The 10,984-nt window shown below is 43.3% G+C and overlaps 1 protein-coding gene across 1 annotated transcript in view; it reads left to right on the forward strand.

Annotated features, from left to right (window-relative positions):
• Ak5 (adenylate kinase 5) overlaps positions 1-10,984 on the forward strand; it is a 280,437-nt gene that overhangs the window by 135,995 nt on the left and 133,458 nt on the right. The window lies entirely within an intron of this gene.

Consider the following 10,984-nt stretch of genomic DNA (forward strand, 5'->3'; position numbering starts at 1 on the left):
TCCCAAGGGGGTGGGAGAGGGTCTGGCCCACTCTGCACCTGGGCTGGGACTGGTCTCCCTGGCACAGGGTAGCAACAAGCTCTCCCACACACTCACCGGACCTGGGCTAGGACTGGGTCTGGGGGTTCCTGGAACGCGGCAGAAATTCCTATTTGGCGGGTGGGGTGGGGGAGGTGCTGCGGAGTGGTGGGGGGGCGTCCCAAGGGGGTAGGAGATGGTCTGGCCCACGCTGCACCTGGGCTGGGACTGGTCCCGCAAGCGCAGGGTAGCAGGAAGCTCTCCCACACCCTCACTGGACCTGGGCTACGTCTGGGTCTGGGGGTTCCCGGAGCGTGGCAGAAATTCCTACTCGGCGGTCAGGGTGGGGTGGTGCTGTGCAGTGGTGGGTGGCATCCCAAGTGGGTGGGAAAGGGTCTGGCCCACACTGCGCCTCAGCTAGGACTCCCCCCTTCTCTTATGTCTGCTGTTTCTACTCCTCACCCACCAGCCCTGCCCACTGACATCAGTACAGTAATGACTATTTGCCCTTTCTTAGCTGGCCTCTTCTGTCCCACGCCACATACTTCATGGGTGACATGCATGGTCTTGTCACTCAGTAGCTTAAAGTCCTTCAGTGCTTCTGTGTTATTTCTTGAATGAAATGAGTGGTTTTGAGCATGACACTTAAGGTTACTCTATCATGTCTCCTCTTGACTGTATTAAAATACTGCTATAGGGGCTGGTGAGATGGCTCAGTGGTCTAAAGCACCTACTTAGAACTAGCTTAGCAAATCAGAGGGACCACGGTTCAATCCCCCAGCACCACATGCCAGCCAGCCCTCCCCCCTGGTGGGCTGAGCTGGCCACACACACACACACACATACACACACACAAATAAATAAATAAATAAAAATTAAAAAATAAAAAATAAAATACTGCTATACCCCTAATTGGATGGTATACTTTCATACTTCTGGGTTTAGGAAAAATGTATCTTGGCACACCTTATACTTTTAGAGAATGGCATACCACTCTCTAAGAGTTAACTCCTCCTTTCTGTTCCTATAGAAACCTGTAAATACTCCCTTGATAGCATTTATCATGTTGTTTTATTATGAATGTTCTTTTTCTAAATGTCATGAAATACTCAAAAATTTTATATGCATCTTTCCATTGGGTATTTGTCACCCTTAAAGCCGCTCTTTAAATTCTCATTTTCTAGGGGGCCTGGCCCTAGCTCAGTTCTTTAAGTGGCTGCTTCCACAATGCTATCAGGCTCAGGTGGCTGTGGTTCGATCCCCACAACTCAAGCCAGCCAAACCTGCCCTGAAGGCATTCAGAGCAAAAAGAAAAAAGAAAAAAAAATCCTTTTGCCTTTTTTATAAGAAGTAAAGCCATGCTGCTATGTTGAGCTGTAGGGGACTCAGGTCAACAATTTCTGACATTGCCAGTCAAGCGGAAGACCCAATACTATTATGGGCTCCACTGGACTCTTTTAGAATATTTTGCTGAGTTTACACACCTATAATATTCAAATAATGGAACTTAATAAAAAAAAAGGGTATACAGATGAATGTCCATTTTGTATCTGTGTATTCAAAGGGGTTAGCATAGATATATAATTACATTCTCTTAATGAGTAGAGGGATTTGTTCTAATGGTGTTTGTAAATAGGATATCATGTCCACATCTTGTACAGCAATTAACCACTAGGAAGAATGTATGCATTGTGTTAATTTTTGAAACTGTCCTACCAGTTTGATTTGAAACTGTCTCTTTGCTATTTGTTTATCAATAAAATTATGGGAAAAAAATAAATTCTCATTTTCTAGAACTCATCAACTTCACCTCCATGGAAATTGTTTGAGATGCAGTACTTTTAAAATCCTATAGGATGCTATCCATGAAGTGGTATCCTAAATCTTAAATACTCTTTTTTAAATTTTTAAATAATTTTATTGAGAAACAAATAGCAGTGAGACAGTTTCAAAACTGATTAATAGGACAATTTCAATAATTAATACATTGCATATTGTTGTCTTCTTAGTGGTTATTCATAGTACAAGATGCAGACATGATAGTCTGTCCACAAACACTGTTAGAACAAATATTTCTATTCATTGAATTAAGAGAAAGTAGATGTATATCTATCCTATTTTGAATGTACAGATACAAAGTGGTCCTTCGTTTGTATCCCTTTTTTTGTTCAGTTTTGTCAGAGAAGGGTATTCCATTGTCATTTAAATATTGTAGGTGCGTGAATTCAGCAAAATTTTCTAATATATTCCAGTAGTCCATAATAGTAGTGGGTTTTCTGTAGGACTAGCAATGTCAGAAGTTGTTGACTTGAGCCTTTTACAGCTCAGCATATTAATATGACTTTACTTTTTATACTTTGTTTTTATACTTTTCTGCTGGATGGTTAAGACCAAGATAAAGCAAGACCTATATAACAAGAAATGTAACTTTGAATCTGACAAGGTCAGTCAAATCCCTTCAGGATTTATCCTGAAACCCTGTACCACAGTTTGTAGATCCTTTGTCAGTGTCAGCCATGTGGATGAGTCATGACCATTGCTTGACCAGTTTGCTCTCTGTGAAAGCCTGAGAGAATGTTTTCTCTCCATGTGACTCTCCTTAGGCACACTGTACATCATCGATCACTTTCCTGTGTGACCCTATAATCTTCTTGATCAGAAATTTGGGACACAGCTGAGTTACAGGATATTACAGTAAGGGTTCTCCTCTACCGAGCCATCTCCCCAGCCCCTTAAATACTCTTTTATATAACATTTTTCCTCCTATATGTGCAGATCATTCATCTCTCTGCAACGTAACTATTTACACTGAGAGTGACACTTGCAAAAGCAACCAGTGTTTCTTTCAGTTTTTAATTCTGAAACATATTGGAAAGACAAAGGGAAAAATTTCATCCTTGGCACAATTTAAATAATAGTAATGCTACAGCAATCATCTACATACCCTCAGCCTAAGAAGTAAAATGTTACAGATCCATTTCAAACCCTGTTAACAACCTTCCCTAACCTCACAATCCCTTCCTCAACCAGGGGCAAACATTTCAAATATTTCTTTACATAAATATCTCTCCCCCTCAGCTTTCTGAAGGCCAAGTCTATGTGGGGTTTTTTGGGGGGAGGTGTTTTTTGTTTTGTATATCCAATACCTGGCACATAGACATTCAATTCATAGTTACATGATGAAATGAAAGTGTCGATTAAAAGATGCAATATGATATTAAGGAAATAAAAGTAAAACTAAAGTTGCAAGTAACAGTGAGTTGTTTGGAGGGTTGGTCTGGGAAGGATTCCTTCAGGAAGGACATTATGGACAATGTTTTAAAGGAGGGTCAGAGAATTTTCTAATTTCTCCTCAGATATATAGAGTAGAAAAGAATTTTATTCCCACCCTCATGGAAGCAACAAAAATAGCCAGATAAACTGCATCTTCGTGATTCACCTGCATTTGTCACCCATCTCAGATTTCCTCACCAGGCAGCCAGCCACATGCAGAGAGAGGGGCTAGGCAGAGACAGCAGGGTCCATGTGGACATCGGGTAGAGAGACAGTCAAGCTAGGGAAGGCCCAGTGTGGGCACACAGGAGACTCTGAAACCACGGGAAGCAGGTGTTCATGACACCTTGCAGGCCTTTTCCATAAAGCCCACACACCAGGTGCCCAAGAGGTGACTGGCAAGGGTCCTGAGAAGTGCCCACCAGGTACACAATGCCAGGGATGCAGCAGCCCCTCCTGGCTCCTCCTCCCCTATCTTACCTGTCAGAACACAGTCCCAATATAAGTGAGAAAGGCACAGCACCTACAAAAGGAACAGGTGGAAATGCATTGCAACTGGAAGAAAGAATAGGACAGACTACCCTTGAATGCTGGCAAGAATGCTGTGGATCCCAGAACTACCGCTGTGGGAAGGGCAGAGACATTGAGAAACCCAGGCACAAAGAGCCACTCTGTCGCTGAGACTTAGCAAAACAGAGACTGTTCCTCCCCTCCACCTCCAGGATAAGTAGTGACCCTGCAGTCTGGTGCAAAAGTAGTAAGGAAGTAGGACAGGCGAAGGAAAGGCCCAAACTCAGAGTAGAATGGATTGTGAGAAAAATTCTCTGGAAAATTATCCTACATCCTACATAGAAGCTGCCCCAAGGAAGCTGAGGACTTGATACCCTGCAGTAACCACAGTGGTAGCAAACCAGATCCAGCCTGACTCCTGACCAGATTGATTCAAATACACACAGAAGCTGGAGCTAGGTATCAGGCAGGACCATTTCCAGACATGCCCCTACACAAGGGGTCTGACTCTTAACAAAAGTTACGGGTCAGGAAAAATAGCAAAGAAGAGAAAAATGCTCCCAAGAGAGAAGGCATTTGATGGAGACAGAAGTGGTGCAGGTATTTGAATAATCTGACAAGGAATTCAAAAGAACTGTGAATAATATGGTGAAGACACTGCTGGGAAGATTGCAGTATGCAGAGTCGGGTCAGCTTCCGCAGAGGGATGGGAAATATAAGAAAGAGGCAACCGGAAGTTCCAGAAATGACAGCCAATAAGAGATGAAGAACATTGGGCAGACCCTTTCTTTGATTCAGCATAGCAAGGGAAAATCGAAGAACTGTAAGAGAGGTCAGTAGGAATGACCCAAACTGAAACAAGAGAGGCAAATGTGAAGACACAGAAATCAGAACTGAGCACATGGATGGTTTCACTCACTCGTGTGGTTAGAAGAAGAAAGAGAATGAGGTGAGAGAATTTAAATATCACTGAAATTGAAGAAATAATTCTCTAAAAGTCAATGAAGGACACCAGCTGCAGACACAAGAACCTCAGAGCACGCCAGGCAGGGTGCCTAGAAAATTAGACATCTAAGCATGTCAAAATCAGACTGCTGTAAACAAGAGGAAATATTGAAGATAGACAGAACAAATTGTAGAGACAAAGAAAAGTTGTAAGCCAGAAGATAATGAAGTAACATATTTTAAAAGCTGGGATGAACAGAGCCAACTAAGAATTCTCTATTCAGTGGGCATTTTTCAAAATAAAAACTAAAATCTTTTTCAACAAAAATAGAGCCTTCATAGCCAGCAGATGTATAATGGAAGAAACGTGACAGGGACTTCTTCAGATAGAGGAATGTGACAGCAGACAGAAACTCATTTATATAAAGAAAGAACTCAAAATACAATATATAAAGATAAAGAAAAACTACTTTTTCTTGTCTTTAGTCACTCAAAAAGAAAATGAAAGCAAAATTAGTAGGTGTCATGTTTTGTGTCTAGGTGTCCCCCCCACCAAAGCCTCGTGCAGTCACAGGGTGGCTTCTGGAGCTTGTGATTGTTTACTGTTGGTGTGGATGCTGCACCTGCCCCGGGAAGGTAATCTGCATTACAGTGTAAGGAGAGAGGGAATAGAGGGCTGGCTAGCTGCCTGAGCTGATTCACTCCCTTTTGCTCTTGCTCTTTGCCACTGCCATGAAAGGTTGCCCTCTGCCATGTGCCACTCTGCCTCAGAGCCAGCTGAGTATGGACTGAAACCTCCACTGACTGTGAGCTAAATAAACCTTTCCTTCCTTCATTGTGGGTATTGGGTATTTTGTCCCAGCAATGAAAGAAGAGTAACCAAGACAGTAGGCATGTGCTTTGTGTCTGTAACATATGTAAGAGGAAAAAATGTAAAAAAACATAAAGTATATGGGCCAGAGACATAGCTCAGTGGACTAAAGCATCCGCTTAGACAAGCACAGGGACTGCAGTTCAATCCCCGGCACCACATGCCACACCAGCCCCACACCCAGGGCTGGCTGAGCTGGCCAGAGTCTGGGCATGGTGGTACACACCTGTAATCCCAGTGCTGGAGAGGCTGAAAGCAGGAGGATCACCACACATCCGAGCTCTGTAGTGAGACCCTGCAACAACCAACTGCATTTAAAAAAAAAAGCATGAAATGTGTAAAAACAAAAGAGGAGAGAGGAGAAGTGGGTGAGGGAAGGTGTGCCCTCCGTGGGAAGCTGTGTAATGGTGTTTGAAGTTGAACTCTGGGTGACTGCAGGTGTATACAAAGCCAGGTGGGGCTAATGAAGATACTTGAGAGAAGGCATCCTGGGAACACCAGGAAGAGTATGTGTATGCTATAGTGACATCCAGGGAAGAGCAGACAACTGCTAAAGTGACAAGAACAAGGGCTGGCATGCATGTTAGAATTTATAGACTTGGGCCAGGGAGATGGTTCAGTGGAATAAGCACATCCTTGGCAAGCACAAGGGTCTGAGTTCAATCCCTGGTTCCACACACACACACACACAAAGAATTTCTAGGCTCCACTTCCAGATACCTTAGAATAGCCAAGCACCTAGGACTGGAGCAGATTTATGATAACTGATGTTTGGGGCGGGCTGTGACTCCAGCTGGTCTTCACAAGGTGCGCATGTGGGAGGTCTAGGGCAAAACACCTCGTGGCAGGCACAGGCACAGACATCCTGGGTTTTTACTCTACAGAAACCAGGATTTTTTATTTTGCTCCCCAATCCCATGCAGCTGTCACATAATCTTTTGGCCTGGGCATGTCATGTTTTGATATTTGTGGGTCTTAGGTGCCACTGCCATGGGGAGTGGGGAGTATGGGGAGACCATTGGTTAGAAAGACCATTGGTATAGAAAGAAGGAGCTGTGTGCAGCAGATTCCTTGCTTTGGGTGAGAGATGGCAGTAGGCTTCCAGTAGCTGTGGCAGATACCTCCTCAGAATGGATGCAGTTGGCTGTTCAGGTTCTGCTCTGGAGACTCGCCCAGTGGGAGTCCCAGAGCACAGTAATCACCATCATTATCGCAGATCTCCGAAAGGAAGAGGCTGGAGCCTTCTGACTTCTCTGCTGGCAGCACGTGACAACAAAATTATTGGTCCTTTGGATTTAGATGCCCTGCGGGTGATCATCAGAGGTTTCCAAGGGGTAAAACTCAGCTTAGACTTTAAAGGGCCTCTGATTGTTACATTTAGTGTCCTGTGCTCCTAGTGACCCAGGTGACCTTCACTGTGGCAAAGAAGATAAATTTGAGAGTGGAAGGAATGTTTCGAGTCCCAAATTGATGACATGCAGCTTCCTTGACTCCATAAGTAATCCCTGACATCTTTATCTTCATCCTGTCTTTAAAGAAAAGGCAAGGTAGCCAAGTTGAAATGTGAAAACAGAATAAATGTAGAGGACAGAAACAAGAAGTACAATATATTTTCAGTGCTGTTGATCACTGTGCTTTTCCTGCATGGACATCCCTCAGATTAGAACAAGAGCAAAAGGGAGTGAATCAGCTCAGGCAGCTAGCCAGCCCTCTATTCCCTCTCTCCTTACACTGTAATGCAGATTACCTTCCCGGGGCAGGTGCAGCATCCACACCAACAGTAAACAATCACAAGCTCCAGAAGCCACCCTGTGACTGCACGAGGCTTTGGTGGGGGGGACACCTAGACACAAAACATGACACCTACTAATTTTGCTTTCATTTTCTTTTTGAGTGACTAAAGACATATGACATGAACATAAACCCATAAATCAGGGACCTGGACCAGTTTTCACCACCCACATTTCACCCAGGCTGGCCTTGAAAGCCAGTCAAAGGCATATCCAGTGATCCCTTGTGCAAAGGGTGGGTTTTAAATCTATTTCTGCAGATGTCCACAGTTTGCAGGGTTGCAAGGAGCTATTAATTATTAATGATGGCATCCTGAAGGTTCCCACTGCACCCTCAGGGTCCAGATGTTAAGCAGGCAGATGCTGAACACACCAGCTGCACTGTCATAGCCACAAGGGCTCATTTGTTGGTCAGTGCCTCCTTGGCAGGGAAGGATGCAGTGGGAACAGCCAAGGACATCATCACCCTGAGGTCCAAAGGAAAGTGCAGTGACAGATGACCCTAGCTCAGAGTTCTCAGTAGTTTGCCTTGTGACTATAACAGATTATATGCTAAGATCTTTCTGAGCACCAGGTACTACACAGCTAAGCATTTTACAGCCAGTCTTCACAACATTTCTGTGATATCAGCACTATTGTTATCTGTGTTTTCACAGACTAAGGTTTGGAGAGGGACCATCACTGCCTATGGTCACAGAAACAGTAACTCAAAGAGCCAGGCCTACACTCAGGACTGAGTGGAGCTTGCATGTTCAACTCGCTGTGCTCTAGCTTTCCCATCCCCGAGACATACTGTCAGCACTCACAGTTTACAGGAGACATTTCATCTGGCTCACATTTCAAGGGGAGTCAGAACATGGTCAGCTGTCTGCAAGGTGGAAACATCATGGCAGAGGGATGTAGAAGAGCAAGCCACATGGTTCACAACAGCAGGAAGTAGAGCAGGTGAACAGCACCAAAGAGCAAGCACACCTCTGTGACCAGCCAGGAGACACCCAGAGCCCTGAGCAGATCCTAAAGTCAGTCTTAAATTGACCCTCACCATAAACACCACCATTCCTCTCTCCACAGTCCATCTAGAGGAAATTCACTGAGCTCCTCAAATGGTCACAAAGTCTTCACTATGCATGACTGTCAGATCCAGCCCCAGGGGAGTTGTGAGCAGACTGGCTTGTGTAATGGCTAGCACTTACTGAGCACCTCTTCCCTGGGCATGCAGTGTGGTTAAGATGTGGTCCCTGCCTTGGGGAAGGCACAAAATAAGAAGGCATGGGTAGTGACTCCAGTCTGAGTGCCACAAGCTGTCAAGGTGGTGGCATGCCACAGAGACAGGGCCATCTCAGAAGCCAGGGACAGGCTCCAGGAAGAGGTGGACCTGAACTGTGTCATGCAGGAAAGACAGGATGAGCTGCAAGTCGGGGACAAAGGTCTTTTAGCCAGAGATCATTGAGGTAAAGGAGCAGAGCATGGTCAGGAAATAGCATGTACATCATAGCTGGAGTTTAGAATGAGGTGGGCACTGGAAAGAGGTGAGACTCAAAATTCCACCTTTTAATTTAATTGTATGAAAAGGCTTTAAGATTGACAGGTCTCTCAGAAAATTTATCAAGGACATTTTTCCTAAGCAAGAGACTCAGTTGAGCTGTGCTATCAACCACATGTTCACTTTCCCCAAAATTCATATATTGAAACATGACCCCCATGTGATGGGATCAGGATGTGGGTGGGACCTTTGAGAGGTGATCAGGTCATGAAAAGGATATTAATGCCCTCATAAAAGAGTTCCCAAAGAGCTCCCCCCCCCCCCCGCCGCCCTGCCATCATGTGCGGTTACAGTGAGAAGAAGAACCAAGAAATGGGCTATCCTCACGCCTTGAAGTTGTCCACACCTTGGACTTTTCAGCTTCCAGAATGGTGAAGAAATAAGCTTCTGTTATTTATAAGCCATCCAGCTTGTGGGATTTTGTTATAGCAGCCAGAAAGGACTAAGGTATCCCAGATTCCAGTTGTCCATTTATTTCATCAACAGTACTTACAAGAGGCCAGCTAGGTATAAGGCGATGTGGCCATTGTCAGAGGCTACAAAAGAACAATCAAGCCACGCTTTTGAAGACATAAGTAGAAGAGCCCAGCAGGACAGAGCAACAGGCAGTGACGGAGTACGTCTTTCCCAAGTGTGAAGTCATGTGGCATCTTGATTTCACGTGGCTTGGCTTAACATAAGTCCGACTGGAAGGAGTTTGGAACAATCTTTATTCAGCTCATCAATCGTAGGAGTTCCCAAGTAACTCATGTCTCACTACCACGATCCTGCCCAGCCAGAGCACTCAGCATCCTCTGTTCTATGCATTTAGTGAATTCTCAGAATACTCTGTTGTCCAAAAGTAGCTAACATCTTATTAAACAAAATAAGTTCCATCCTGATAAGAAAACAACATTAATGAAAACTCAGGTAGCATTAAAGAACAAAGGGATCATTAATGAGAAAAGACTTAATCCCAGTTATTAAATTTCAGGGTCTGGGTTCCGGCTCCCCTGAGTCCCAGCACAGGGGTGCTGGGCAGCCAAGAGGCAGTGGCCCAGCAGTGAGGCAGCTGGGGAAGCTGCTTTCGTGTGCAGCTCCCGCTGAACTTCATGAAACCCACATTCAGGCTTCTTTTCATTAAGAATTCCTTTTTTTGTTTTTGCATAAAGATAAAAAACTTAAGATGGTGTCAAGTCTTTTCGATCATTCCCCTCTAAAACTGAAACAGACTTTCATGCTTTCTTTTCATTAGAAACGTCTTTGCATAATGATGAAAAAATGACATCACATCTTTTCAGTCATTCCTGCCATAAACTAAAACAGATTTTCCTGACTTATTTTCATTAGAAAATTTTTTTGCATAGAGATGAAAAATAAGATGATATCATGTCACTTTAATCTCCCTTCCATGAACTAGTTTCTTTAACATTTTCTTATAAGGCCTATTTTCCAATCCTTTAATTTTCTTTAGACACTACACTATACTACACCAGTATAAGACTGGGGCAAATGACAGCAGCAGAATCCAATGAAATAATGGCTCTTAATATTACAGTTTCTTCTAAGGATGTAAAACACATTTTTGTTGTGTTTTTAATTCATTTTATGCCACTAACTTTAAAGCAAGTAGTTAACCACTTGAAACCTTGGTTTCTTCAGATGTTAACAAAAGTTAACACAAATCCCAGCAGGCCTCAAGTCCCATTGATGTCATCATTAATAGTAAACATAACAGCCTTTTAGCAGAAATGACAGGATTCTTGTGGTACTTGTCATGTTGACCCTAAATAATCCCAAGTTTATTGTTAGAAGTAAAATTCATATGCACACAAACTCACATATGAGCCTCATTTTTTAAAATACAAAGAATAAATTAGTGTTCTTATTTTTTTAAATTTTTTAATAGAAAAATTGAAAATGAATTATTTACAAACATAACTGAATATAATAATAAAAACTGTCCAAAATAAAAATGAAGAAAGAATTTACAGATCAGTCATAATAGTTCACTGTGTCAAAACCAAGAAACTTATATTCATATAATTAGAATTC

Source organism: Octodon degus, unplaced genomic scaffold (genome assembly GCF_000260255.1).
Source record: "Octodon degus isolate 3935 unplaced genomic scaffold, OctDeg1.0 scaffold00167, whole genome shotgun sequence".
In the NCBI taxonomy this organism is placed as follows: domain Eukaryota; kingdom Metazoa; phylum Chordata; class Mammalia; order Rodentia; family Octodontidae; genus Octodon; species Octodon degus.